Genomic DNA, 26,557 nt, shown 5'->3' with positions numbered 1-26,557 from the left:
TCTCTCCTTCTTCAGAGTAATCAGCAGCCTCTCGCATAATGGTAAAAAAATAAATAATAATAATAATAATAATAGGGTACTAGGATTCATTTTTAGGAGTGTTAAAAGTAGAAGGCCGGAAGTAATATTAAAGTTATACTTGGCGCTGGTCAGACCTCATCTAGACTACGCTGTGCAGTTCTGGTCCCCACATTACAGGAAAGATATAGGTCTATTAGAATCAGTACAGAGGAGAATGACTAAAAGGATACAGGGGATGAGGAGTATTCCTTACGAAGCGAGGTTGAAGCGGTTAAATTTACATTCTCTAGAGAGACATAGGTTAAGAGGGGACCTGATAGAAGTCTTTAAGTGGTATAAGGGTTATAACAAGGGAGATGTAAGCAAAATTCTTAGGATCAGCAACCAGGGTAGAACAAGAAATAACGGGTTCAAGCTTGAAAAATTTAGGTTTAGGAAGGAGATAGGAAAAAATTGGTTCTCAAATAGAGTGGTAGATGAGTGGAACGGACTCAGTAATCATGTAGTTAGTGCTAGGACACTAGAGAGCTTTAAGAGAAGATTAGACAAGTTTATGGATGGGGATAACAGATGGAAATAGGTAGGAGTGTTTCATACAGGGACTGCCACGTGTAAGCCTGGTCGCTTCTTGCAGCTTCCCTTATTTCTTATGTTCTTATGTTCTTATAATAATAATAATAATAAATAATAATAATAATAATAATAATTACAAAAAAAATTTTGAAAAAATAGCACGTCTTATTTACTCTGCACTATACGAGTCTGTCCAATGCATCCTTCGCGTCACTAATGAGTTAACCATTCCCTTCGATGGATTGGTTACAAGTCTCAGTCCAGCTGGCGACATCAGGGTCATATAGCGCCGCCTGTTCCGTCCAGATGCTCCTGATGACGCCTGGCCTTCATTATATTATTAATATTCTTTATTAATATTCTTTATTGTCAAATGTAAACACTATTGGAAGCCTTTTTTATTTGCCTTTTTTTTAAGTGAGATGGAACTGTTAGGGAGCTTTTCTTCTTTTGAGGGCCTTGTCCAGCGTTCTTTATGCTTAAAAAGAAAAAAAGAAAAAAAAGACTTGTCATGATATTTCGTGGAGAAAAAAAAGAGTTAACTTGGCGACTCTACAACGTTGGGATATTTAGCATCACTTGATCCGTGGACAAAGATGGTGTGCTTGCTTATGAGAGAGTCTGTATTTGCTTTGCTTGGGGAGGGAAAGTAAATTTTTAATGCTCATCGTGAAGGATTCAGAACCTCCCGCTGCTCTTTACTGAAACAAGCTACTGTGACAATAGCTGCAGCGAAGGCAGAGGATTGGGAAATGCATTGTGTTGTTTAAATCTACACTCGTGAGGCCTTTAAATATTACTGCATCGTTAGCCTTCCATGAAAATTAATTGCGATATATCCAGTATCCCTCCAAACTTTTAATAGCTGACAGTTATATTGTTGCGGTGGATTTCCAGCTGTTGAAGTCGAATACAGTTAAATACTTGATTTGGTTTTATGTTGGGTCGTGTTTTGCTTACTTCACAATTGAATATTATAATTTCTTTTTTTCTATTAAGAATTACAATGCTTCATTTCTGACCATGGAGGGTTCTCAGTGTTTTTCAGCAAGTGTATTTCAGAATTTTCAGAAGGTAATTCAGTTTCCAAGACGTAATTCAGATTTTCCAGTAGGTAATTTCAGTTTTCATTAGGTAATTCAGAGTGTTCAGGAAATAATTCAGAATTTTTATGTCCTTCAGAGTTTACAGGAGATATTTCAGAGTTTCATGAGGCAAATCGAGTTTTCAGGAAGTAATTCATAATTTTCAGGAGATAAGTCAGAGTTTTCAGAAAGTGATTCCGAATTTTCAGAAGGAAAATCTGTTTTCAGGGAGTAATTCAGAATTTTCAGAAGATAAATCGAGTTTTCAGGAGGTAATTCAGTGTTTTCAGAAGGTAAATCCGAATCTCCAGGAGATCATTCAGAGTTTCCAGGAGGTAACTCAAAGTTTCCAGGAGGAAATTCAGAGTTTTCAGGCTGTAATTCATAGTTTTCAAAAGGTATTTCGGAGTTCTCTTCAGGTAATTCAGGGTTTTCAGGAGGTAATCTAAAGTTTTGCAGAGGTAATTCAGACATCACAAATATAATCACATTACATTATCACCATTATTTATTCGACGCTCCTAAGCTTCACTTGGCGCGCGTGCCCATAAATCTGGCCATTACGCTTGGATGGTTTTCTTTAAGCCACACTCGGGGTTAAGGCAGCGTAATGAAGTGCGGCATCCGGTTCTTTTCCAAGGCAAATAACTGATATTTAAAATTCACTCGAGAATATCATTATTACTAAATTTACCTTTCATTGTGATGGAAAATTTTCATACGGTACAGAAAAAAAAGGGAGGGGCAGAGAGAGAGAGAGAGAGAGAGAGAGAGAGAGAGAGAGAGAGAGAGAGAGAGAGAGAGAGAGAGAGAGAGAGAGCAGAAGAGCAGAGATAAGACAGAAATAAACAGACGGAAAAAAAAGAAACAGAGAGAGAGAGAGAGAGAGAGAGAGAGAGAGCAGAGATAACAGAGACAGAAATAAACAGACGGAAAAAAAGAAACAGAGAGAGAGAGAGAGAGAGAGAGAGAGAGAGAGAGAGAGAGAGAGAGAGAGAGAGAGAGAGAGAGAGAGAGAGAGAGAGAGAGAGAGAGAGACGGGGCACATACGTAAGTCTCTCCATCAAGGGCATCTACAAACATTATCCCAAGGCCCATTTTGTTCCGAGCGTGAAGACAGGGAGGTCAGCGCTAAGTTCCCCTCACAATGCTGTCCAAAATCCGTCAGGTCGTTGGACAACACGCCGGGGACACAATGGGGTGCCGCATGTCCCTTTCCACCACCACCACCACTACCTCTACCTCTACCTTTGCCCTTTCCCTTCCTCTTTATTTACGCACACTTACGAAGACAAGTGCACGAGTCAGGGAAGGTAGGGACAGGTGCTCTCCAGGATGTGGCTTCAGAAGGATTATGTTTGATAAGTAACACGTAGACCTGACCTGATCTAACCTAGCTTAACCTTATCAAAAGTGAAGACATCTTGACAGTTATAGGAAAAGCCTGGTAAGATAAGATATGAAAAGGACAGGTGCTCTTTGGTGGCTTCATGAAACCGGTAGATAAAACTTAACCCACCCTTATTAAAACTGAAGACATCTTGATAGGATTACAGAAAAAGGGCCAGGTAAAGTACGATAAGGTATGGCAAAGACAGGTGCGCCCGAGGATGTGACCCCAGACAGTTATTCACTAGAGAGGCGACTTATAGATTAACCTAACCTAATCTATCCTAATTTAAACAATACCGAAGACATCCAGGCTTCATTATAGGAAAAATGTCAGAGAAAGTAAGGTTAGATAACGAAAGGTGCACTCGAGGACGTGAACTACACCCAGGTATATAACTGATAGGAAACACGTATTCATAACCTAACCTAACCTACCCTACCCTAATCTAACCAAATCTGATGTAAATAAAACTTAAGGCATCAAGACATAATTAATTGAAAAAAAAAAAAATGGAGCTAATCGAGACAAATTGAGATTCACACATAATAAACAATACACGGAATATCAGAATAGTAGTCTTGAAATAATAAGGCAAGGCTGACAGAGGACTACGCGGCCAGCGGGATGGGATGAATTTTTTCCAGGGATGGCCTTGAATATATGGACAGCCGACAGAGATGAGCAAAGGAGGTTAGAGGAGGTATTTGTCCCGAGTGGATTCAGAGGCTGATGATGATGATGATAACGAAGGTGATGATGATGAATATATGTAAATCCACACACAGGTGCGCGCGCACACACACAAACACAAACACACACACACACACACACACACACACACACACACAGGAGCCCCCACATGCACAAATGAAAGCAAACAAATAAATGCATTCATGTTACTGTAAGCAAGCAACCCGGCAGAGCGAGTGAGGTGTCAAAACGCACGTATGCACACACCACGGTAATTATACGCACGAACACACACACAGGCACACACAGGCACAAAAACAACGTGGTGAATGCAGACAACCAGCCGGTGTGTGGATGGGTGGGTGGGTGGGTTGGCAAGGACGAAAATGGATAAGAACAGTTAAGCAATGATGCCAATAAACAAGTAATTGCAGGTAAAAGGTTTTATTATACGTCAATACAACATTTATTTATTCTTTCCTCTCCTTCTCTCTCTCTCTCTCTCTCTCTCTCTCTCTCTCTCTCTCTCTCTCTCTCTCTCTCTCTCTCTCTCTCTCTCTCTCTCTCTCACATGGGAGCGCCACACATTCGCCATCACTCTCCTTCGTAAGTCTCTGAAGCATGAACAAAAACCGCCACTCACTTGTAAACTAACCTAACGTCACACCTCGCCAAGTCTTCGCCTCCCCATCCACATCACAGCTTGGCAATCTCTTTCCCCAGTGGCCAAAAATGTTAATTCCGGCTCAACCTTGCACCAGGCTTAGCTTCTACGTACCCCGTCACCCAAACCAACCCAGCTTATCCCTGTCAACTCTACACAGATTAACTCTAGACCCCTTGCATAACTGTATCTATAACTACGTCTGGTCTTTTTCCTCTCCTCATTTTCTCTGCTCTCTCCTGTTCTCTCACACCACATCCCCTTCTCCTTCTGTGGATGCTCGTACCCATCCACCCGCATCGCACCTAAGCACTCACTGACACGCTCATCTGCCGCAGTGAAGCTCAACGGGTTCTCATCAAAACTTCTCTGGGGAAAGTTTACGTCAGATGCAATTTCTTTTACTTATATTCTTATGATGTTTTACTGCCTCAGCATGCACTCTCGGTTGACTTCAAAAAGGCTGTTTGGTGGAAGAAAGCTTTGTGTTTGACGGTGGTTGGCTGAAATGGTTGAAGATAGGTAGAAAGACAGATAGGTAGACAGAGACAAGCAGAAAGACAGGTAGATAGACAGATAAATAGGTAGAAAGAGACAAGCAGATAGACAGGTGCATAGGTATATGAACAGACAAAAAAGCAGGCAGACAGGAAAGTAACTAGACAGATAAACAGACAGGCAGACAGACGGACAGGCAGGCAGGCAGGCAGGCAGATAGACATGTAGACAGGCAGGCAGGTAGACAGACGGGCAGGCAAACAAGCAGAGAGAAAGAAAGGCAGAGAGAAAGGCAGACAGAGAGGAAGCCAAACAGCAGGCACACAGACAGACAGACAGACAGACAGACAAATAGACACAAATAAGAGGGCACAGCAGGACACCTTTGCTTTACACCTGGCACTCCATTACGGAGGAGTAGATCACGTGATCCAATAACTGCTCCATGGCAACCGCAATCATCCACACACACACACACACATACACACACAGGCTCTCTCCACCTCTCCCTCTCCATCACTCCCACCCTTTCCCTCGCCCTCCATCCCCACATCCCCACACACCACCTTTCTTTTTTCCTCCCCTGTACTACGTCCTTATTAATTATCTTTTTTTCTCTTTCTCAGGGTGCATTTCAGGGAGCATTACGTCACGACCACAATGAACTAATTCTACACACGTCGGAGCACTTTATGAGGGGCCCAGAACGCCAAGGTTGGTAGAGACGCTGCCAGTCTTGGGGTCCTCTAAGGGTGTTAGGGAGGGTCAGGGGGGACCTAGGCACTGCTGTGATGCGGGTTTAGGGTTTAGGGTTTGAGAGAGAGAGAGAGAGAGAGAGAGAGAGAGAGAGAGAGAGAGAGAGAGAGAGAGAGAGAGAGAGAGAGAGAGAGAGAGAGAGAGAGAGACAGAGACAGACAGACAGACACACAGGCGCGCACAACCACACACACACTCAAGAATTTAACCATTCATGCAGTTACACACACACACACACACACACACACACACACACACACACACACAAATGCACACGCGCGCGCTTAAAAAAAAAATCACAATTACAATTATACACACACACACACACACACACACACACACACACACTTAAGAATTTAACCATTCATGCAGTTTACACACACACACACACACACACACAGAGAGAGAGAGAGAGAGAGAGAGAGAGAGAGAGAGAGAGAGAGAGAGAGAGAGAGAGAGAGAGAGAGAGAGAGCCCAGATCAAAACAAGCTGTGGAGTAACAGTAGTAGTAGTGACGTCTGGGTAATTCCCCCTTCCCTTCGCCATTACTCGCACGAGGGGCAAAAAGGAAGAGCTAACAGTTAACCCGCCAGGTGAGACGCCATACCTGAAAGTGCAAAAGGTACACACACACACACACACACACACACACACACACACACACACACACACACACACACACAGCCGGTCCTCCAATGAAACGACCAAGCGAATGCCTCAGAGAGAAAAAAAATGAAAAAAAGAAAAGAAAAACATTAGTAGCCCATGACTCAACCCGCAAGAGTGGTCAGTCGGGTATCCTGGGAGCGTGTCTTGTGCATAGAAGGGTAGTGGCAGAGGGAGGAGAGGACAGGGGTAGGGGAGAGGTATGTAATAGGGACAGGGAACGAAAAGGGAGAAGGTAGAAGGTGATGATTGATAGGAGAGAGAGAGAGAGAGAGAGAGAGAGAGAGAGAGAGAGAGAGAGAGAGAGAGAGAGAGAGAGAGAGAGAGAGAGAGAGAGAGAGAAACTTGGCATGTTCCTCGTTGTGAAGATGCCATTCATTCTCTCTCTCTCTCTCTCTCTCTCTCTCTCTCTCTCTCTCTCTCTCTCTCTCTCTCTCTCTCTCTCTCTCTCTCTCATACTTCTTCCAGAAAAGCTGCACATTAATATAAATTCAAAGGAGCAAATTTATGACGCAGTTGAATAGTGGAGTGTAATCTAACTGAGGAGGAGGAGGAGGAGGAGGAGGAGGACGAAGAGGAGAAGGAGGAGGAGGAGGTGGTGGTGGTAGTGGTGATGCTGGTGCTGGTGAAACTAACTTAATGTAACCTCGAAAAGAAAATCACACTCCATCTCAACATTTTCGTCGCCTCGTCCCCTGAGGAGCTACGCAGCGAGGGACGAAGAAAATCTTGAAAATCTTGAAGCTGAAGTGCCCCATGTGCCGCTTTCTTCCCCACGCCCTGCCCTTCCTTCCCTTCCTCTCCTCAAACCCTTCCCTTCTTCCTTCCCCCTAACCTCTCTCTCTCTCTCTCTCCCTCTCCCTCTCCCTCCCTCTCTCCCTCCCTCTCTCCCTCCCTCCCTCTCTCTCTGCCCATCCCATCCCGTCCCGTCTCATCCAGTCCCAGCCGGCCGTCGCCTCAGAACCCGTGCAGGCAACAGGGTACGTCTGGAATTTATCGCCCTGCTTGACACGGTACGAAAGTGCGACGCTTTCTAACGCACTGAAGTAAACTCGACGATTTCCAGCGTTCCTTTTAGATATTTCTGCTGCCGCTTTCTCTTACACCGTAATATACTGAGATAAATAAATTGTAATAAACTGAGGTAAAAATTTTACAGTATTTCATAAACTTAAATAATCGGATGTCCTGTTATTTTCCTCTCTCTCTCTCTCTCTCTCTCTCTCTCTCTCTCTCTCTCTCTCTCTCTCTCTCTCTCTCTCTCTCTCTCTCTCTCTCTCTCTCTCGTAAACTGAGATACATAAATTCCAATAGACAGATATAATTTAATGCTATTTCATAAACTTATATAATCTTATGTATCCTATGTGTTGTTTTTCTTTAGCTAACGCAGGTTCTCGCCTCCACTCCGCTTTTCTAAATACGTGTTTGGTTATTTTACTTTCATCTTTGTCTTGTGGATCCTTAAATATATAAAAATAAACTCGACCCTTGTTTCTAGCTTACATATTTTCCTTTTTTTTTTTTAGCAGATGTCACTTCCTCTCCCTGTTTGAATACGACTTTTTAATACTTTTCTTTGTTTCACAGTGTGGGTCTCGTAACGCGCTGACATGTACCTAACCATTTTCGAGTTTCATTTTTCTCTTCGTTTCATTTTTCTCCTCGTATTTCTGGCACATGTACTCACCTCGTGTCTCTAAATACGTAGCTTTTTTTTTTTTTTCTTTTTTTTTTCCTTTTTTGCATATGTACCGTAACGCAGTGAAATAAACAACAATTTTCAAGTTAAGTTTTTTTTTTTTTTTTTTACCATATGTTTGCACCTTCTCTCCTCCTTATTTTAACACACAGCTTTTTCTTTTTTATGTCTTTCTTTGTTCTCTGGGTTTTTTTCCGCCAGCAAGGGCGGTAGAGAGCAGAAGGAGCAGCAGCAGCAGCAGCAAAGGGCCACTGAGGGACGCAGGGCTCTTTTCTTTTTTATGTGGTAACTTTTATTTTCTGTCTGGAATGTTGATATACAGTTAAAGACAATATGTAAACAAGCTGAGTTAGGATTTTCCTTTTTTTTTTTTGTGTGTGTGTGTGTGTCAGAGACTAACCAAAGGCACACGGAACTGAGGAAAAAGAAAAAAAAAACTTTCTTGACTTGTCATTCCCTCCCAGACGAAAAAAAAAAAGCGCCTCATTCATCCAAAAAATAAATTTGCTCTTCATCCTTACAGGAAAAGAAAAAGTCGCCAAAAAGAGTTCGCCAATTCAATTTCGAAAAATAAACTCATAATTCCAAGGGAGAGGAAAACTTCACACAGTATTTAAATTATCACACTACTTACGCAATCCAGCGCAATATAACTGTGTATAAAAGTTAACAAGCCTCAAGCTGCTCAAGGAAACTGAGGCCTTCTTCTCCATCACACAAAAACGTAAAAAAAAAAAAAAACTCTCCATTATTCTTTTCTTCCTATTCTTCTTTCTTTCCTCAGGGCCTTAATTGATCCCGAATTAATTGGTTCGCTGACGTATCGTTTGGTGAGCTAATCAACCAATTGTTAGTCAGTCACTCAGTAATTGAAACAAAGAATGAAGTAATTAGGCGACAGTTACTGGGGCGTTTGTCAGTAAGTTGGCCAAATTGTTATTCTTCTCATTCAGTCAATAAATCAATATGAATCTTACTCATATAATTCATCCGTTAATCAGAGAGGTATTCGGTTAATCATATATTCACTTTATTTACTTAATAAACTGATAATTCTTAGGTGGTTAGTTCATTAGTAGATAGATTGGTTGATAGATACGTAGCTAGAAAGATCGTTAGAGAAGTAGATTAGTAATTAATTATGTAGGTAAGGAGACAGATGCGTAAGTAAGAAGTACTAAGTAGGTGGCTACATAGGTAAGTGATAGGTAAGCAGGTAGGTAAGTTGGCAGAAAGGCAGGTAAAAATGCACATAGATAAATAAGTAGGCAGGTAAGAGAATCGGTAGATAAGTAGGTAGACAGGTAGATAAAATAGATAGTCGTATACTAGTTAAATAGGAAGGAAGCTCATTAGTTTGTTAATTAATGAGGTACTCAGCCAACCTTAATTTTCATCTAAGTGGCGAATGGGAAAACTAAATTAATTCGCTCGGCAGCCGCAGCACAACCCAGGCGCGGTGCTCGACGCGGAAATCTGTGGAGTTTGTCCCTGAGAGTTCTGTGCGCGGAGTCTCGACATGCAAGGGAGGGGTGGCTCGTGCGTTTTGCGGGAAGCGGCGTGGCGTGGCTGTGTGAAGGTATGAGTGGCGCAGGGCGTGGGTGGAGCGAGGCGTGGGTCTGTAAGGCATGAGGTGGTGGTGTTGATAAAATTAGTAGTGGTGGAGGTCACGAAGTTAGTGGTAATGGCGGTTTGGTGATGGTAATTGTGGAAGTTATGGAGATGGTTAGGACTGGGGGGGAGGTATAAGTGGTGACGGTATTGCCAAAGGGGAGAAAAAGTGGTAATGGTGATGGTGAGGATAATGAAGGTTTTTGGTGGTTGCTTGGGTGGTGCGGTGCCGGTGTTGTGCTTGTTGAGAGTAAAAGTGACCGTGGTGGTGATGGTGATGGTGGTGGTGGTGGTGGCGGAATTGATGACGTCAGCTTGTCCTTCAGGAGAGTAACAAGGACGCCGGTGGGCCTTGATATTTTGTATCGCTTTACCTTCTGCGCCGACCAGACGTGTTGTTTTTCCCCCGGCGGCGTACTTGTCTGGGGGCGGTGGCGAGGGTGCAGGCAGGGAGGCGCCCAAGGAGAGCGGGGGTGGCTCAGTGTGGAGGGCGAAAAGGAGGAGACAGGGAGGGAGGAAAGGCGTTGGTGTCTGCTGTGTTGGGACAAAGTGAAGGGTGAGTGGAGGAGAGCACGGAAGGGGGAGGTGATTGAGAGGGGAAGGGGTAATGATGTGCGTGGGTAAAGGGGATAAAGAGCTTGTGATGGGGAGGTGTATGGGGAAAGAAGGGAAGTGATTAAGGAAAAGGAAACGGGGCATATGGGCGTGGGTGGTTTTTGTAATGAGATACTGGAGGGAATGAGACAATGAGGGAGGGACAAGGGTAGACGGGGATACAGATGAGGGGGAATTAGGGGAGTGAGTTAGAGGTATAGGTCGGAAGGGAGGGACGATGTGGAGAAAAGGGAATGTGTGGGAAAACTAAAAAAGAGGAAGAGAAGGTTAATTTTAAAATAGAACCAGCGGAAGTTAATATGGAGACAATTAGTATTACAAATGAAGAGTATACATTCTCTTCTCATTCTGTTCGCAGCTATAAAGGAGGGCAGAGCAGACAGTAAGTCACGTGCCGTTACGATTGTAACACACTTACGGTAGATAAGGAATTTGTGAGGACGTTGGGAACAAATCAATGACTGTGTGCGTCTTCTTTGCCCTCTTGAACTGTAACCCTTTGTATCTCGGTATCACAAGACAGCAAGCACTCCAGCTTGTATGTACTCTATGCAAAAGGTCTCTTCGCCTTGTTGCAACACTACAAGCATAATTTACACAAGCGTAAACCAATGAAATCACATAAATATATGGCCATAAATGCCAACCGTAGCCTCGAAGTCCCTGCCGGGATAAGAAGTAAAGGCATGCCGTGAGTGATCGCCCATCGCCCATAAATGGAGTGAGTCTGCTGGCCTCTTGCACTGTCCCGCTATACGGTATCAAATATCTAACTACCTATCAACAGAACACGATCTCTCCCCAAGTCTGCCTTCTTTACCTCAAGGAAACTCAAGTGCCCCAAGCTGCTGACAGTAATCATTATATGTTCCCCGCTGGGTCCAAGGTCCGCTGTTCTGCTGTCTTCGCGCCCGTACCACTTGCTCTCGTGCCCGCGACCTTGATGCTGCAGGAGTTTCCACCACGTGACTGAGGCATTATTGTTTTTCTCCAGCTGAGTATCTGCATTTTATACCTCATACATAATTTCCGTGTATAAAAGAAATAAATATTTCACTTCAGAAGGCCTGGCGTGTTCCATTTTAGCAAATAAGTTCAATCTCATATCTCAATGTTCGCCAACAGGTTTGTATTTTTTATTTTATTTTTATTGACCATGCTGGTAAACAAACCCCCACCTTCGCTATGCTCAATGACGTAAAGCCACTACTAGTAACAACACCATGCACTTGTATGTATATACCAGACGGCCTTGGATAGACACCAAAACTCTTCACCTTACCAGCAGGCTCGCCTCGTTGTCTGTTTAATTTTTCTCAACATCAAGTTCCTCCAGTCATCATCACCTTGTATATGAATGTTATACCGTCGCTTCTGGCACTATATCTCCACCTGGTGAGAAAATTACGACTCCGTACATAATCAATGTAGTTTCATTATCAATAAAATGTTTTTTACCAAACAGTGACTGTTTCTAGCATTAAAGTACAGCATACATTACACTGATAATAAAGCTGAATGTAATCCGGGTTCAGTAATCTTTCCTCTTGTGTTTTCCCAATAAAAAGAGACGTCTCTCAAAAGATTCTGTAACATTCCACATCCTGAAATTGCCGTGCTCTACGTACAATTGATCCCGGAATCACTTTAGATCTCTAAAACATCTCTCAATGATAAATTTCAAAATTTCGTGACTTATTCGTGACTTTTGGTATCTACGTGACAGAAAATATTTAATTTCTTATCTTTTCCTTCACTCTTTAATCCAGGTGACATCATCACAATCAGAAACGTTCTGCTCAAATGTTTTCATAAAAAATAACATTCGGCTTTAGAAGATTGCGTTTTTTTTCTCTCACTCTCTTCCATCTTATTGAAATATACTATAATAAAAATTCTAAGAAGGATTTTATACCTTCCTTGAACTTTAAACTTTCTCTTATGGAATTCTTCGTATGATTAAGAAAACGTGCTTTCGTGTTTATAATCTGCCTGGCCACAAAATTTTCCGGTTCTATGAACACGCAACCTTCCCTTTACTTATCATATGAAGGTTTTTCTTTATTCTTCCAAACTACTGCAATATTGTTATTTATTTACTGTTATTTATTCACGTAGGATTCTTCTTTAGTTTTGCAAAGTATCCGCCCAAACTATAGTAATGACTGTAATCCACAATTCTCTATCCTACCTGGACGAACGACCCTCTAAACAAAAACGATGTAATTATCTCGGATCCGCAATCCTATTTCTCCATTTTAACAGTGTAGAAATTAGCTTCTATCTTTCCTCTTTCGTCCCCGGATAATTTGTGTCTGCTCCTGTGTTCTCCCCTTGCTTCTTGCGCATTAAAGCAAGACTTGTATCAAGACACCGTAAGAATTAAACTTTTTTTGACACTCTCACTCTCTTTCATTATGGGAGTGCGAGTTTTTCTCCCTTTAACTTGTTGTACAGATCTTGCTCAATCTTATCATCTTTGTAAAAACAATGTCGTATAAAGAAAATAAGATAAAGAAATAAAGAAAAAAGAAAGAAGCTGAGAAGGGAAGGAAGAAATAAAATAAAATAAATAAAGAATGAAAGAGAGGAGACTCAGTATATACATGCACTAGCTTATCGCCTTAGTATTTGCAATAAAACACATCAAGGATCATCTGCAAGTTATGTAATTCTCACCACGTATCGCCCGCATCGATAACACTATGATCGAAAAAAATCCTTCCCTCAGATTAGTCGATAGTTCTAATGCTTCAAATCGTCTCGAGTCTTTCGACCGTGACTAAAAAAGAGAAAAAAAAAATAGTGTTTATTCATCCATTTTTTGTTGCATTTTCTCTCTCTCTCTCTCTCTCTCTCTCTCTCTCTCTCTCTCTCTCTCTCTCTCTCTCTCTCTCTCTCTCTCTCTCTCTCTCTCTCTCCGGGGGAAATTTTACTTTTATACTTGACATTTATTTATTTATTTATCATTGGGGTTGCCTTGTCCTGCACTGCACTCTTTACCGACTAATGAGGAAAGAAAATCATATATCATACATTTCATACCTCTCATACTGCAGAGTAAAGGTGTTCAGAGGGACGAAAATAAGGAAAATAAGCGAATAAATAACGAACAGATTCATAAATAAGCATTTGTAACCAAAAAAAAATGACTGACCAGGTCTTTAATTTTTACGGTATTTTTCTTCCGGCAACTCTCTATGTGGACTCACCCTGAGGACCTGTTTTGGGCGCTCATTTATAAGTGTCAAGAGAAAAAAAAAATGTCCCCAGATCCCAGCCCATGTCACCCCACCGGCCCTTTCAACCAGTTCACGCCGAGGACAAGTGATGGGGAGGGAGGATGGGGGAGGAGGGCTGCAAGGATACATGTAAATGGGCAAAAAATAAATAACCAATTACCTATCAACAACATAGCAAGCTGGACCAATAGCAAGGCAGAAACAACAGCCAGATAACCATCAAATGAGAGAAAAAAAAAAAAGACTCAGGAAAGCAAGAGACCTTCAATAACAAAAGGAGGAAAAAACAGAAAAATCCTGCACCGAAACAACAAACAGGGAGGACAGAGAGAGAGAGAACACCAGATTAGAGTAAAAAATTCAAAGGAGACTACAATTATGAACAATGCAATCATCAAAATTACCCATTTTCTTTAAAAAAAAAAAATAGATGAATAAAAAATTAAGACAATGCAATATATTCTGTACAAACCTCAAAATAAATAAGAACAGTATCCATGCATGTCATAATGCTGAGGCACAGTTCCGCAGCATCAACATTGTTTTCATTGCATAGGTCAGTCATCAATTATTTTTTGTTATGCTGCTCTCATGAAGGAATGCATCACCCTGATTGCTCCTTCTAATATTCACTCTTGTCATTGAGTTTCGGCGTAAATACCCAAGCTGTAAGATCCTGAATACTGCGACACCCATGGGCACGTGTCCACACACACGCTACACTTACATATACTTTTACATTCACACACACACACACACACACACACACACACACACACACACGAGACAAGACCATAAAATTGTTGTTCAAGAACTATATGCTATAACTAGGTAAATATAACTATGGGCACATACACACACAGGGAGGGCGAGGCGAGACAGACGCCAATGGGTACTCACGTTGTACGGAGACGAAAACAGGTGACTCCGCCCCCTTACACGCCTCCCGAAGGACACTGGCCGAAGGACGCGAGGGCCCACGCACTCCACCGGTCTGCGATGCGCATTTATGAATCTACGAGAAAATATCGCAAACGACCCACACCACGAGGAGCCAAGACCCGCTGGTGGTGAAAACAGAGAGGGCTCTTCAAGAGACACTCAAGAAAGGAAAGCAAAACTGACCTACAAGAGGGAAAGACAGACAGACGGGCAACCAGAGGGAGGGACGGAGAGACAGACGAGGCAGAGGCGGGCAGACGGGCAGAGGCGGGGCACACTGGCGAAAAGAAGCCACGTGGTCGCCCAAAGAAAAGCACCGAATCTTTGTTTTCTAGCTCCAGTTTTTCCATCCAATTCACCACCAAGGTAATTCAAGACAGTCTCCCATATAATTAGTTCCTGTTACCTGTACCAAAGGTGTTCCCAGTAAGGTCACATGGTTTGGTTTTACTTAGTTTATTTTTGGCACACTTTGTTGTTCAACTGGCGGCGTCTACGTCGTCTAGACCCAACCCCCCACCCCCTGCGTCCCCATGCCCCCTAATGTATCTCCCTCACCAGCCTCCCTCCCCGCCGTCACTCTCAAGGTCTCGGCGACATCCGTAAGCACGTTTTCTTGTCAAGATGTTCTGAAGAGATGAAGATTTCTCGCCGTGAGCTCCGCAGCTTCGCTCCGCGCCGGCCATCCAGCCTCGCCATTCACGGATCGAGTCCCACTCGCCTTCCCCCTCTCAACTTCTATCCATTCGCATCCTACCCACTCACAATATTCCTCAAGACGCAATTTCATACCACCGTGGGCACCAGTGAACGAACACACACACATTTGAACAGAGAGAGAGAGAGAGAGAGAGAGAGAGAGAGAGAGAGAGAGAGAGAGAGAGAGAGAGAGAGAGAGAGAGAGAGAGAGAGAGAGAGAGAGAGAGGCAAACTCGCAGACAAAAAGGCAGAGATAGACAGACAAACAGGCAGACAGGTAGACAGACAGACAAACAGTGACGGGCAAACAGGCAGACAAAGACAGCGAGACATAGGTAGGCAAACCAGGCAGACAGACACATAGACACTCAGAAAGATCAACAGACACACAAACAGATACATAAATTGACGGAGAAACAGATAGACAGACAGACAGACAGACAGACAGACAGACAGGCAGGTAGCTAGACAGACAGGGAAAAATTATGTTCTTAATTGAGGCAGCCAGGGACTTCCTAACATCCGGTCGACGTGACATATTTTTCAACCGAACGGGTCACCTGAGGGCGTGGGAGGGATGGGCGTTGTGGGGAAGACGGAAGGGAAAGGGAGGGGGGAGGGAGGGATGGAAAGGGCGGAGCGGGAAGGGCGGGTCGGAAACATAAAGAGGGACTGACCAACAACGAATTTTTCAGTAAACCCTCGAACCAAGAGCTGTCCATCCATCGGAACTGAGAGGCGGGGGGGAGGAGGAGGAAGAGGAGGAGGAGGGAGACGGCAGTGGAAGGAGATGTAAAGCAGTACCTAAGTATACAAGAACATAAGGGAAGCTATAAGAATCCAGGAGACATATACGTGGCAGTCAATGTATAAAACATAAATATCTATACCTACCAATCATTCGTATCCATAATTTCATCATTTAAAGCCCCTTATTAACTCGGCACTAGCAATGTGATTAGTGATTACCGGTTACTCAATATATGGTAATATGGCATCCGTTTTTTTTAAGACTGTTCAAGCATAAAACTAAAAATGTTCAAGCATAAAACTAAAAAAAAAATAGAAAAATTTTTATGCCCAGAACTAGTTACAATATGAAACAAAGAGGCTATATAGATTTTTATAACCATCTCTACAAAAGTTGGTGAGATGGAGGGGAAGTGGAAGAATGCTAAAAGAGAGAGAATAAGAAAAAAAAAAAAAACGTCAGTCAGGTGCCACAACAGAGTGCCTCGCCGCCTAAAGGTAAAGTTTTGACACACTCCTTGACTCCTCTGACTCTTGCGGTAATGTGTTTGTCACCTGTTGCCCTCTTCCCGCCCCATCTCTCCCTGTCTCTCTCCTTCCTTCCTCTAACATCTCCCCTCCTTTACCCCATCACTCCCTTCTCTTTCTTTCTTCTCACTCCCTCCTTCAGTCCCTCTCCTGACTACTTCTCTTTTCTTCTCGCTTCCCTTGCCTTCCATCCTTCCATTCCCCTCTTCACTTTTCCTGCTTTCTTTTCTCCCTTCCTTTCATTTCTCTCCCTCCTTCAGTGCCTCTTCAGACATGGAAAAGAAGACGAGAGCGACGGGAGGAGCTGAGCGAGATGCCAAGCCATCCGCCACGACAGCCAGCCGGGAGTGCCGACACGCGCAGGCCATGACCTGGTCTGAATAATGCGACCAACAGCCATCGAACTCGACGTCTTGGAGAGTTTCAGTGTCTTCTCAGAACACATCAATACACCTGCGTCAAGGCTGGCCCAGTTGATTGATGCTTTTAACACTGTGGTCGTGTTATCTGTTACCTTCTTGTGTGGCTATGACACAGTAGAACACACAAATCCCCGTCTGTCAGTTTTTACGATTCATCCCGCCAAATTGTTTCTCGTGGCCGTGGTGAGTCCGAAACAAGTAGGGCACAGTAGGGAGAAGGGAAGGAAGGGAGAGAAGCAGAAAGGAAGTAGGGACGCCGGATAAGTCTAGCGGCAGAAGGGAGACCAGGATGGGACAGGACCGTGACGTCCACCGCAATAAACATCAGGTGTGTTGCGATGCGGAGTTCCTCATTACCGCGTTCCATTCTCCCCTCAGCCAGTGCAACACTCCGCTGCGGTGGTGATGTTCCTTACCAGAGTCAGCAGAACTAACAACTCACTTTTAATAACGAGCGCTGTCTGCCACGCAGAAAACTGGCAATACTTTATTGTGCTCCAATAAGAATAAACCTCCATCGGACCTCCCAATAACACTTCCTTATTGCTTCCCTCGCTGCAGCTCTCGAGGTGACAGGCAGCCTTGTGTGAAGCTTGTTTGTCCCTGTCCCTCAAGGACCAGACACACGTGCACGGCCTCATGACGTCTCCTCTGAGCAGGGCGACATGTCCCTGAGGGCACGCTCCTGGGGCCCCTCCCTCCCGTTAACATTCTCAAAATACCCAGCTGGAAAAAAGCCGCTCAACTACAACCGAGACAGAGAGAGAAAAAAAAGCGGTAACTCTCAGTTTCACTTTCCGTCACACCCTCACGCAAAAACTTCCGTGACGGGATTCAGCTTGCAGTCCACCCATTCCCTGCCCCCCCTCAATGTTCCCTTCCAGGCCCGCTACTTGTCCCCTCCTCTTCCTGCTAAATGCCCCTCCATCTCCTTCAACTTCGCCCTTTGCGCTCCTCTTCCTGCTATGCCCGCGGAAGTACTCGCCTTCAAACTTTTTTTTTTTTTTTAGTTCAACTTTACTCGGTTAAAAAAAAAAATAAATAAATAAAATAAGACCAACGGAAGCAGTCGTCATTCCTCGAGTCATACATGCGGCGCCAGCCCTCAGAAACTGCAAGAAAATGCGTTCTTTGTGTGTCCACAGAGGCGTGTTGTGGCTCGCTGACCGTCATCCAGAAGGCTGCGTCAGGCATACCGCGGAGCATCTATAGAGAGTAAAAGTGGCCGGCAAACACGTGTGTACCAACGCGGGCATCAAGGTCCGCGCCACACACACACACACACACACACACACACACACACAAACGCAGCAGACCAATACACGTGCGATGACCGTGCCCCGCCCATCTCGCACACCCTGCCCATGCCCTCCACCACACCCCGCCCACACGCTCACCCTCGTAACAGTCCTCGCCACCAGGCACCCTTGGACTCGACTAACTGTCTTGCATTCGGGTAAGTAGTGTTCAGCCTCCTCACTTGCCCCTCCTTCCCGTCCCTCACAGCCCCACACCCATCCCTTCCTCAATCCTTCCGTCCCCCGGCCCACCCACACCCGCGGCCCCACCCTCGCCCTCCATCCTGCTTGTGGTCGCTATTATGAGCAACAACAAGGTCGCCCCGGTAAAAGTAAAATATCGTGATTACTCAAGTGTCACGGGGTGGAAAGCTTTCAGGCGATGAGGGAGGAAAACTGCGTCTCAATAGAAAACGAAGAGCAAAGCGGAAAGCGAAAGTGAGGAGTGTTTATCAAAACGGGGAGTGTGGCGAGGAGCGAAGGGGCAGGGGACAGGGGGCGCCGCAAGGTTAGCGGGCGCACCTTCAGCTGCAGCCAAGGTGAGCCGCCCCCCGCCTCGGTACCTCACGACAGAGGCGCTGAAGACAAGGTCGGATGCGAGACCTAATCCTGATCTTGCTTTAAACTTTGATCTTAGGGAGACACGCGGCTTCCTGGAGCGCGCGAGGCCCGGGGAAGATGAGAACCAGCACAGCCACAATTACGGTTAAGAACACACCAATGTACTACCACATCACGACCTTTTATGAGCCATAAGTCAAGACGCATATCCCAAAATCTTTAAAGAAAAAAAATCACCAACCTCCTCTCACGGCCGCCAGCCATTGTCTACACCTTAAAAATAAATGGAAAAAATATTGTCAATGTCAAACAGTGATATTATACGAGAAAAAAAAAAAAACATAATGGCATCATTGTATTAAGCGGCGTCAGAAGTTCTCAGTGACAAGTCTGCCTTGCTGCTCTCACGCCTTCCTTGCGGCCCAGGTCGTCCCTCCCGTGCACTGCCGAGGCGCTGCATGGCCGCCACGCCTCCCTGTCTAGCACACGATCGGCCGACCACTGCAGACATCTCCTCCCTGACGCATAAGCGAGGCCGCCGAGTTGCAAACACAAGCAGACCAGAAAGAAAGATATTTAAGAGACAAAGCGGAATATGAGAATAGGAATTATGGAACTTAAAAATGAGGAAGCAAAGGTACATTTGTGTTACGCCTTGTAAAGACACGCACCTCTATTACCACAGACTGAAGGGCACGTTGCTTCCAAGATTTCCTTGCAGGTTTGCGGAAGGGAACCGACACTGAAGACCACTATGGAAATGAAAGGCATATTTGTGGGGAAGATGTACTCGGGAATTCGAATCGCGAAATAAATACACTTGTGACAAGTGAGAGAGGTAAGGGTGTGTTCGCCTCACGATGAATAAGAAAATTAATAAAGTACAAGTCCAGAGAAGTGAAAGTGAAAGGAACAGTAAAGGATGATGACTGAAAAGACAAATAAAGAGAAGTATGATGGAGAGTAGTGAGTTGAAAGAAGGAAGTGACAAAAGCCTCTGAGGGAGATGCAGGAGTTATGTTACATGTGTCGATAGAGGGAAATGAACAAAAACCTTCATTTCTCTCCTGCAGGAAGACTCCCTTCTCTTCGCACACCATGTCCGGCAGCTCCTCAAGGCCGCCGCCGTTACTGTCCGCCAGACCCCACCAAGGCTGCGCGCGCTAATAGTTGCCGCTCATACACCAATTTATTTGACGCCATATTGATATAGGTATTTCTTTCACTTCAAGGCCCTGGTGTGTGGGTGGAGAAGTGACCCTTACCCCTCACCCTACCTATCTTTCTCCTGTGCCTCCCTTCCTCCTATATTCCTGCGTCGTCCTTCTTCCTCAAGGGTGTTGCATCGGTGCCCAAGGATAATGTAGGTGTGCTCAAGGATGCGGCAAAATAACGAGGGGAAGCCGTACGTACAAAGGCTGGTGTTGATCGTGGCTGAGATACGGGCCAGCCCCGAGCCTCGGCCTTGTCGCCGCTCAGCGTCACGAGGCAATGATCATTTTCAGGTTTTTTCCTCAATCCTTGCTTGCGTGCCGACCTTCTGCGTTCTTCGTCACCCGTCAGTACGGCATGTGCCCTTCCGCAAATCAGGGCCGGAAAAGGTTCAGAGGGGAGAACTGATGCCCTTCTCGCCTTACGTGTGTGCGAGGAAACGAGTCTTACTGGTGAGCCTTAATGGCGAAGGGCGTGGGAGAGAGAGTTCGAAAGATTAGGAGTCACCGGGTCCCCTAGGTGATGGCACTCGGGCACTCATGACGCGGGGCCAAGGGAGGGCAAAAGAGGAGCCGAGCCACCCTAACATACACATAGACACACACCAGACGCCTGCTGCCTCATCCCAGACGGCCGACCGTCCCGCTGAACCTCTCGACACGCCTCATGAATGGATAATGAATATCTGAGCGGTAAGTAGTAACTGTGCATAACTGGTTAGCCTTGAGAAGGAAAACCCTTGTGGCAGTTCCTCCCCAGACCCTGAGATAGGAAGCGAGGGAGAAGCTGAGCCATCAAGATAAACAATAATATTAAAGCTATATATTCTCTTCCTTTCTCCTTCGATCCTCCTCTTCCTCTTCCCGACCCAAGACGAACCCCAGACTCGATCTCTCACACGTGCCGGTCCCAGGACAACGAACTCTAAAAAGTCACAACAACTCTCAGTCCCGCGGAAGAAAAACCATCAACACCAATCATTCTGAATATTTTTTGCTTGCTTTGGCGTGTTTGCGAGTAGTGGTGATGTGGCGAGGAAAAAGGTTGCACGAGTAGGGATGAAATGAAGGGGAGAGAGGGAAAGAAGAGATGGGAGAAAAAGTGAAGCAAGATGGGAGAGGAAAATGAAGTGTTTTGGCATTCTACTCCCCCCTCCTCTCTCTCTCTCGGTGACGGCAACAGGTGCAATAGCGAATGAACGCGGTAGTTGCCAGTCACCCGCCGAGCCGGAGGAAGGAAGAGGCTGGGTAGCGGTGCGAGTGACGTAGGTGAGTAGGGAGGGAGGGAGGGAGAGGAGGGAGAGGTTGGCTCGTTCCTCACCAGCCAACCTTGAGTAACGGTAGGCGGCCTTGCACAGGTCCTCTCCTCCTCCTCTCCCCTCTCCTCTCCCCTCACCTCCTCTCCTCTCTCCTCTCCTCCCTCTCATACATAAATTTATCCTACCTACCTCCTCGCACTCACACCCCTGAAAGATTATGCACGCAGGTTGGAGCACACACACACACACACACACACAAAATCACTACCCACTATACATTCCTGTCGTTCACAAATCTTTCTCCCTCTCCTGTCCAGTATCTATGTCACGTCCTTCAATCCATCAACCTTACAGAGCTCCACCCGAACATTTCTTATTCCTTGTCCTCTTTCCCACCCTATCTATCGCCCGCCACCTGCAACCTCCACCACCACCACCGCCCACTCAACCCTCACAGTACCCACGCAGTTCGGCACAGATCGATGCCTCTCCCCGCTTGCAGCCGCCACACACACACCTTCGCGGCACGGGGCCAAGGGTGACTTTAATGGTTTTGTCCTCAGACTGAGTTTACTTCCCCCTTCCCCCTCCCTAACACACCCCATGTTTGACGGCATCGATCGATCACTATGATGAAGTTCGACACATACTGAGCGATGGGTGGGTCCTTCCTTCCCCTCCAGTCCTCCCTCCGTCCCTTCCCTCCCCCCCTGCCAAGTGTGTGTGTGTGTGTGTGTGTGTGTGTGTGTGTGTGTGGTATGCATATGGATGTGTAGTTATTTCTCGTAATTTAATTTGCTAGTGTAATAGTTGATTTGTAGTCAATAAAGTACATACACCTATCCATTTATACCCATCTATGTGTGTACGAGAAGTAATCAGGATGGTAATGATGTTGATTGGCGTGTGGGATGAAGAAAAGGGTGTGGAGTGGGAGGGGGGTTCCTACGCAGCCCCACAGCCCTACATACACAGATAGGTGTAGGTGTCGTGACCTTCCCGCCCTCACGTCGCAGCACAAGAAGCCAAACCCTTCCTCGAGGCGACAGTGACGAGGGCAGTCCCGCCGAGCTGCTGACCCTCTGCTGCTACTATCCTGTCTGTACGGAGGCCACCACTCAGAAAAAAAATAAATAAATGACAAAAAGAAAAGAGCAGCATAGTAGTATAAATATCAAGAAACGAAGGAAACTCGATAAAAAAAAGTGAATCACCACTTGACTATCAGCATGCAATGGTCCGGCGACTACTGCCTCAGGGTCGCTGGTAAATTAGTGAACTATATTTACTTTTCACTATTTCCACTGACCTTCCCCGCGTCGTCCTTGCTGGGTTCTTGCTCACTGATATAAGTTACCCCTTCAAGGCGACGGCCGCGGCCACTCCCCATGCACCCACCTGCTGCCCACCTGCCTGCCTGCCTTGTGCCCCCTGCCCACTCCATCTCATTATTGTCTATTGTCATTGTAATTACTGCTTGTCACTATCTTCATTATCATTATTATTATTATTATTATTATTATTATTATTATTATTATTATTATTATTATTATCATAGATCATTAGTACAAGTATGTGCGAATAAAAAATATTGAACTTCACTGAATTATTGTTATCATTAATATATTATAACATTTTTTCTTAACTTGTATATCGCATAAGTATATACCATTTCTTTTTGACGCGGACTTTCCTACCAAATATACAGTACAACACCCCAACTCTTGCCCTCACACACACACACACACACACACACACACTCTAACTCTTTACCTGTTTTCTACGTGGCAAGCAGGTTTGGACATTAGCATGAGAGAAGAAACATGTCAAACAGTTGCATTTCAGCTGAGGATTCGAACCCTGGGCATTTTAATTGGGAGTCGAGAACATTAACCATTATGCTAATCAGGTGGCTACGATGAGAATGACGATGATGACACTGACAATATCAACAATGAAAATAATGACGCTACTGCTAACAACAACAACAATAACAACAACAACAACAACAACAACAACAACAAAAATAGTGAAATACCAAAAAAGAAAAAGAAAAGTCCTGTCATCCATCATTTGCCACCCCCCTAGCCCAAAAAAAAGGAAAATAATAATAATAAAAAAAATCTGTGAATATGACGCTTTACATTCCCCTGATGAACGCGTCACTCATTCCTATACATTCACCAATGGTCTCCACTCGTCCATTTTAAACATGCAGCCACAACACGTCCGTCCGTCACGCGAGATACGTCATGCACTCGGTCGATGCCTCGCACAACGACGTATACCAGGTGGGTCGATGCCGCATTACGTACTATAATAACATAACGCAGTAAACAACATACCACGACAGAGAGAGAGAGAGAGAGAGAGAGAGAGAGAGAGAGAGAGAGAGAGAGAGAGAGAGAGAGAGAAAGCAACAATTATTCAGCGCACTGGTAGGCAATTCTCACCATCAGCTTACTTAATCCTCTAACTAATGATGATGTGACGTTAATTTCTTAATATTCACGAAACAAAAGATGCACTAGAGACGCTTAAACATATGAAGTACTCCATGGCTTTTCTATTTTTTTTTTTTTTATTTCAATACTGTCTTTCAAAGCGATACTCAGACGTGCACCATACCTTTACATCAAGCTTGAAGGGAGGACACAGCAGCCAAACCAGTCAAAACATCAACGCCTGACTACCGCCCCAGCCACTGTGCAAACTCCTGTGTCCAATCAGTCAACATCAGCGCAACACCGACTCACCGCTGGTTGGTAATTATCGTTAAATCAAACATTGCGCGCCAGATGTCCCAGAGGTCGCAGTCCATCACCTCCGTGGCTGACTAAGGCATTATTTGCAACATGTTTGTACCCTAGGTGGTGACATAGCCAGCTCGGGGGTGCATGGTGGCTTGGCGCTTTACCACACACCACGGGAGGCAGCGATGGTGGTGCTGGCGGTGCTGTCAAGTTGGTATCAAGGTTCTCGCTTTAATCAGAGAACCTAGCCAACGCCTTCTTGACCTCGGTGATGCTCACAGGCGTTCACCACAAAGAAAAACAAATGCATGTCTTACCTCCGATTCCCCTTGAGGCCTCTGTGTTGTTCTGTCCTGTCCTGTTCGCAGCGCAGCCTCGTCAGTCAAGTGGTTCGTATCCGAGTCTGGATCTATCAGCTGCACCGGGTATTGGGTAACACTGCAAAAGTAAATGTGGAGAATAATAAATACTACCTTCTTTCTGCTTTGCTTCATTTCTTATCCATAGAGATGTGACCCACATGTATGGTGCTTAAGGTTAAAGTTTAGAAAATAAAGTCAAGAGGTCAGAGAATTAAGTTGTGTAAAAAATTGCTTCGGCCGCGACCCCGGTGTCGTTCACCTGACGTGGGAACGAAGTCCTATTTACCACAGGAAAAAATAAAGGGAAATATCAGCGTTGTATAAAAACCCAGGAGAAAGTGATTCAAGAAGAGAAAGGAGAAAGGTGTAAGAGTAGGACGACCAGATGGTGAACGAGGGAGCTAGAGGAGGAGGAGGAGGAGGAGGAGGAGGAGGAGGAGGAGTAGTATCACTGTTTCCATTATGAATATTCACATACAAGAGTCGCAGGCAGGCAAGTCCACGTACATAAAGGTGAGGGAGGGATTGGGGGTGAGGGAACCTAGACCTCTACTACCCTCCACCTAACTTCATCCACCTCGCCCCCTCATCCCTACATCCCCATAACAACCAGCCATCCCCCGCTCCAAGCTTCAGGCCGTCCACACAACCCGCACAAGGCTCTTCTCCGCGTGTTCCCTGAATGCTGACAATACTCACTTCCTAACATTTTTATTGATGGAATTGTTTCGAGTAGATTTCATACATAATTATACACATTTCCCATTTTTTTGTTCCGCTGCTGTTGTGACGACTGGAATGAGTTGGCCTTCAGCGGGGGGGCGGCGGAGGGCGGAGGTGAGGCCAGGGCGGCGGGAAATACACAGGTCATCAGAATAAAACAGTTTTGAGACCTCGCGGCTGACCTAGTTTGCTGCGTTAATAATAATGTCTGTCTGGGTGTTTGTCCATACCTGCCACTTAATGAGGTGTGAAGCAGGAAGGAGAGAGAGAGAGAGAGAGAGAGAGAGAGAGAGAGAGAGAGAGAGAGAGAGAGAGAGAGAGAGAGAGAGAGAGAGAGAGTTCATTACTATTATATTTTTGTAAAACCAATAAAGTGGAAGTGCAGTACGCCTCAGCCTCCTTCCATCGCCACTTCAGTATTCCACCCGCGGCATGAGGAAGCACCGCGTTGTCCTGACTCACAGCAGGAAGCGTCAAGGATCGTCACTGGTGTCGCCACTCGCCTCACTCATCCATCTAGTCTTTCTGCGTGCACCTCGCTCTCTTCCTTTGATTACAACCATTCTTGCCTCCCGTGTTTTCCAGGAAGGCCCCAGTATTGTCAGTTGCTGCCACTTGCCTCACATAAACCCGTTACCATTTATCTTCCACTTTGCTCCTCGCCCCAATGATTACCATAATACTAAACCTGCCTTGCCGTATCCTCAAGGAAACCATTATAGAGACAAATAATTGAAAGTAGACGGTGTAACACCATCCCTGAGGACAAAGACAGGTTTGGCAGCCTCGGGACAGTTGGGCGTGTGGGGAAGATTACACGGCGAGCAGACACTGACACCTGATATAACATGAACCATTTAATAATATTCCTCACCTGGCTTGTTTTAACTGACCAACTTACCTGGCTGGTTTACTTGTACATAATACGAAGGGGATCCAGTGTCGCTGGTGCACGTGACTCGGTGATGCGTACTGTGGTTGTCCCCAGCTTGTGTGTATCACGTATTTCACAACCACACGGCCTTGATAAATGACGTACCTTGGATAACCCGACACCACACAGAATTGTCTTACTACGCATGACTGTTTTTCTTCTATTCTCACTCAATCATCCATATTACTATTGCTATTAGTATGGTATTAGTAGCGACAGTCAAGGTCACGTTTTGTCCACGCCTAGAATAGTACTGCGGGCTGAGCGGTGCGTCATTCGAGTTCTTGAATCTCGGATCACATGTTCGAGCGTTTACATCATTGTTCGAGTCCTCCTTTATGAAAGAAGCACTACCATCACGCAACTTACCACAGATATACAATCTTACCTGTTCACTCCTTATGATTTTTTTATCAATAGTACTTTCATTTTTTATACCATTACCGCTGATACTTACGTGAAGTACATAGGAACGTGTAATGTGGCGTTCAGTGATTCATAGCTTCGAAACTGTCCGATGACAGCCAGCACCTCCACTCAGCACCCTCCCCGTGCCTGTGAGTCACCAAGGATCGCTCCACCCACTACCCAGTCGCCAG

At 45.2% G+C, this 26,557-nt stretch overlaps 1 long non-coding RNA gene across 2 annotated transcripts in view; it reads right to left on the bottom strand.

Annotated features, from left to right (window-relative positions):
• Positions 1-26,198, bottom strand: part of LOC135093796 (uncharacterized) — a 109,391-nt gene extending 83,193 nt beyond the window's left edge. The window contains exons 1-4 of one of the 2 annotated variants that reach the window (XR_010263490.1): positions 25,926-26,198; positions 24,257-24,377; positions 19,388-19,468; positions 18,562-19,234 (exon numbers count right to left, since the gene is read on the bottom strand). This is a non-coding gene — a long non-coding RNA (uncharacterized LOC135093796). Of the gene's footprint in view, positions 1-18,561; positions 19,235-19,387; positions 19,469-24,256; positions 24,378-25,925 lie in introns of those variants that run through there. The other variant, XR_010263491.1, reaches the window with a different exon arrangement.
• Positions 26,199-26,557: the final 359 nt, after the last annotated feature.

The sequence above is a fragment of the Scylla paramamosain genome, chromosome 3, assembly GCF_035594125.1.
Source record: "Scylla paramamosain isolate STU-SP2022 chromosome 3, ASM3559412v1, whole genome shotgun sequence".
NCBI classification, from domain to species: domain Eukaryota; kingdom Metazoa; phylum Arthropoda; class Malacostraca; order Decapoda; family Portunidae; genus Scylla; species Scylla paramamosain.
Note: the sequence above shows the minus strand (reverse complement) of the source record. Positions and strands in the feature narration are given on the sequence as shown.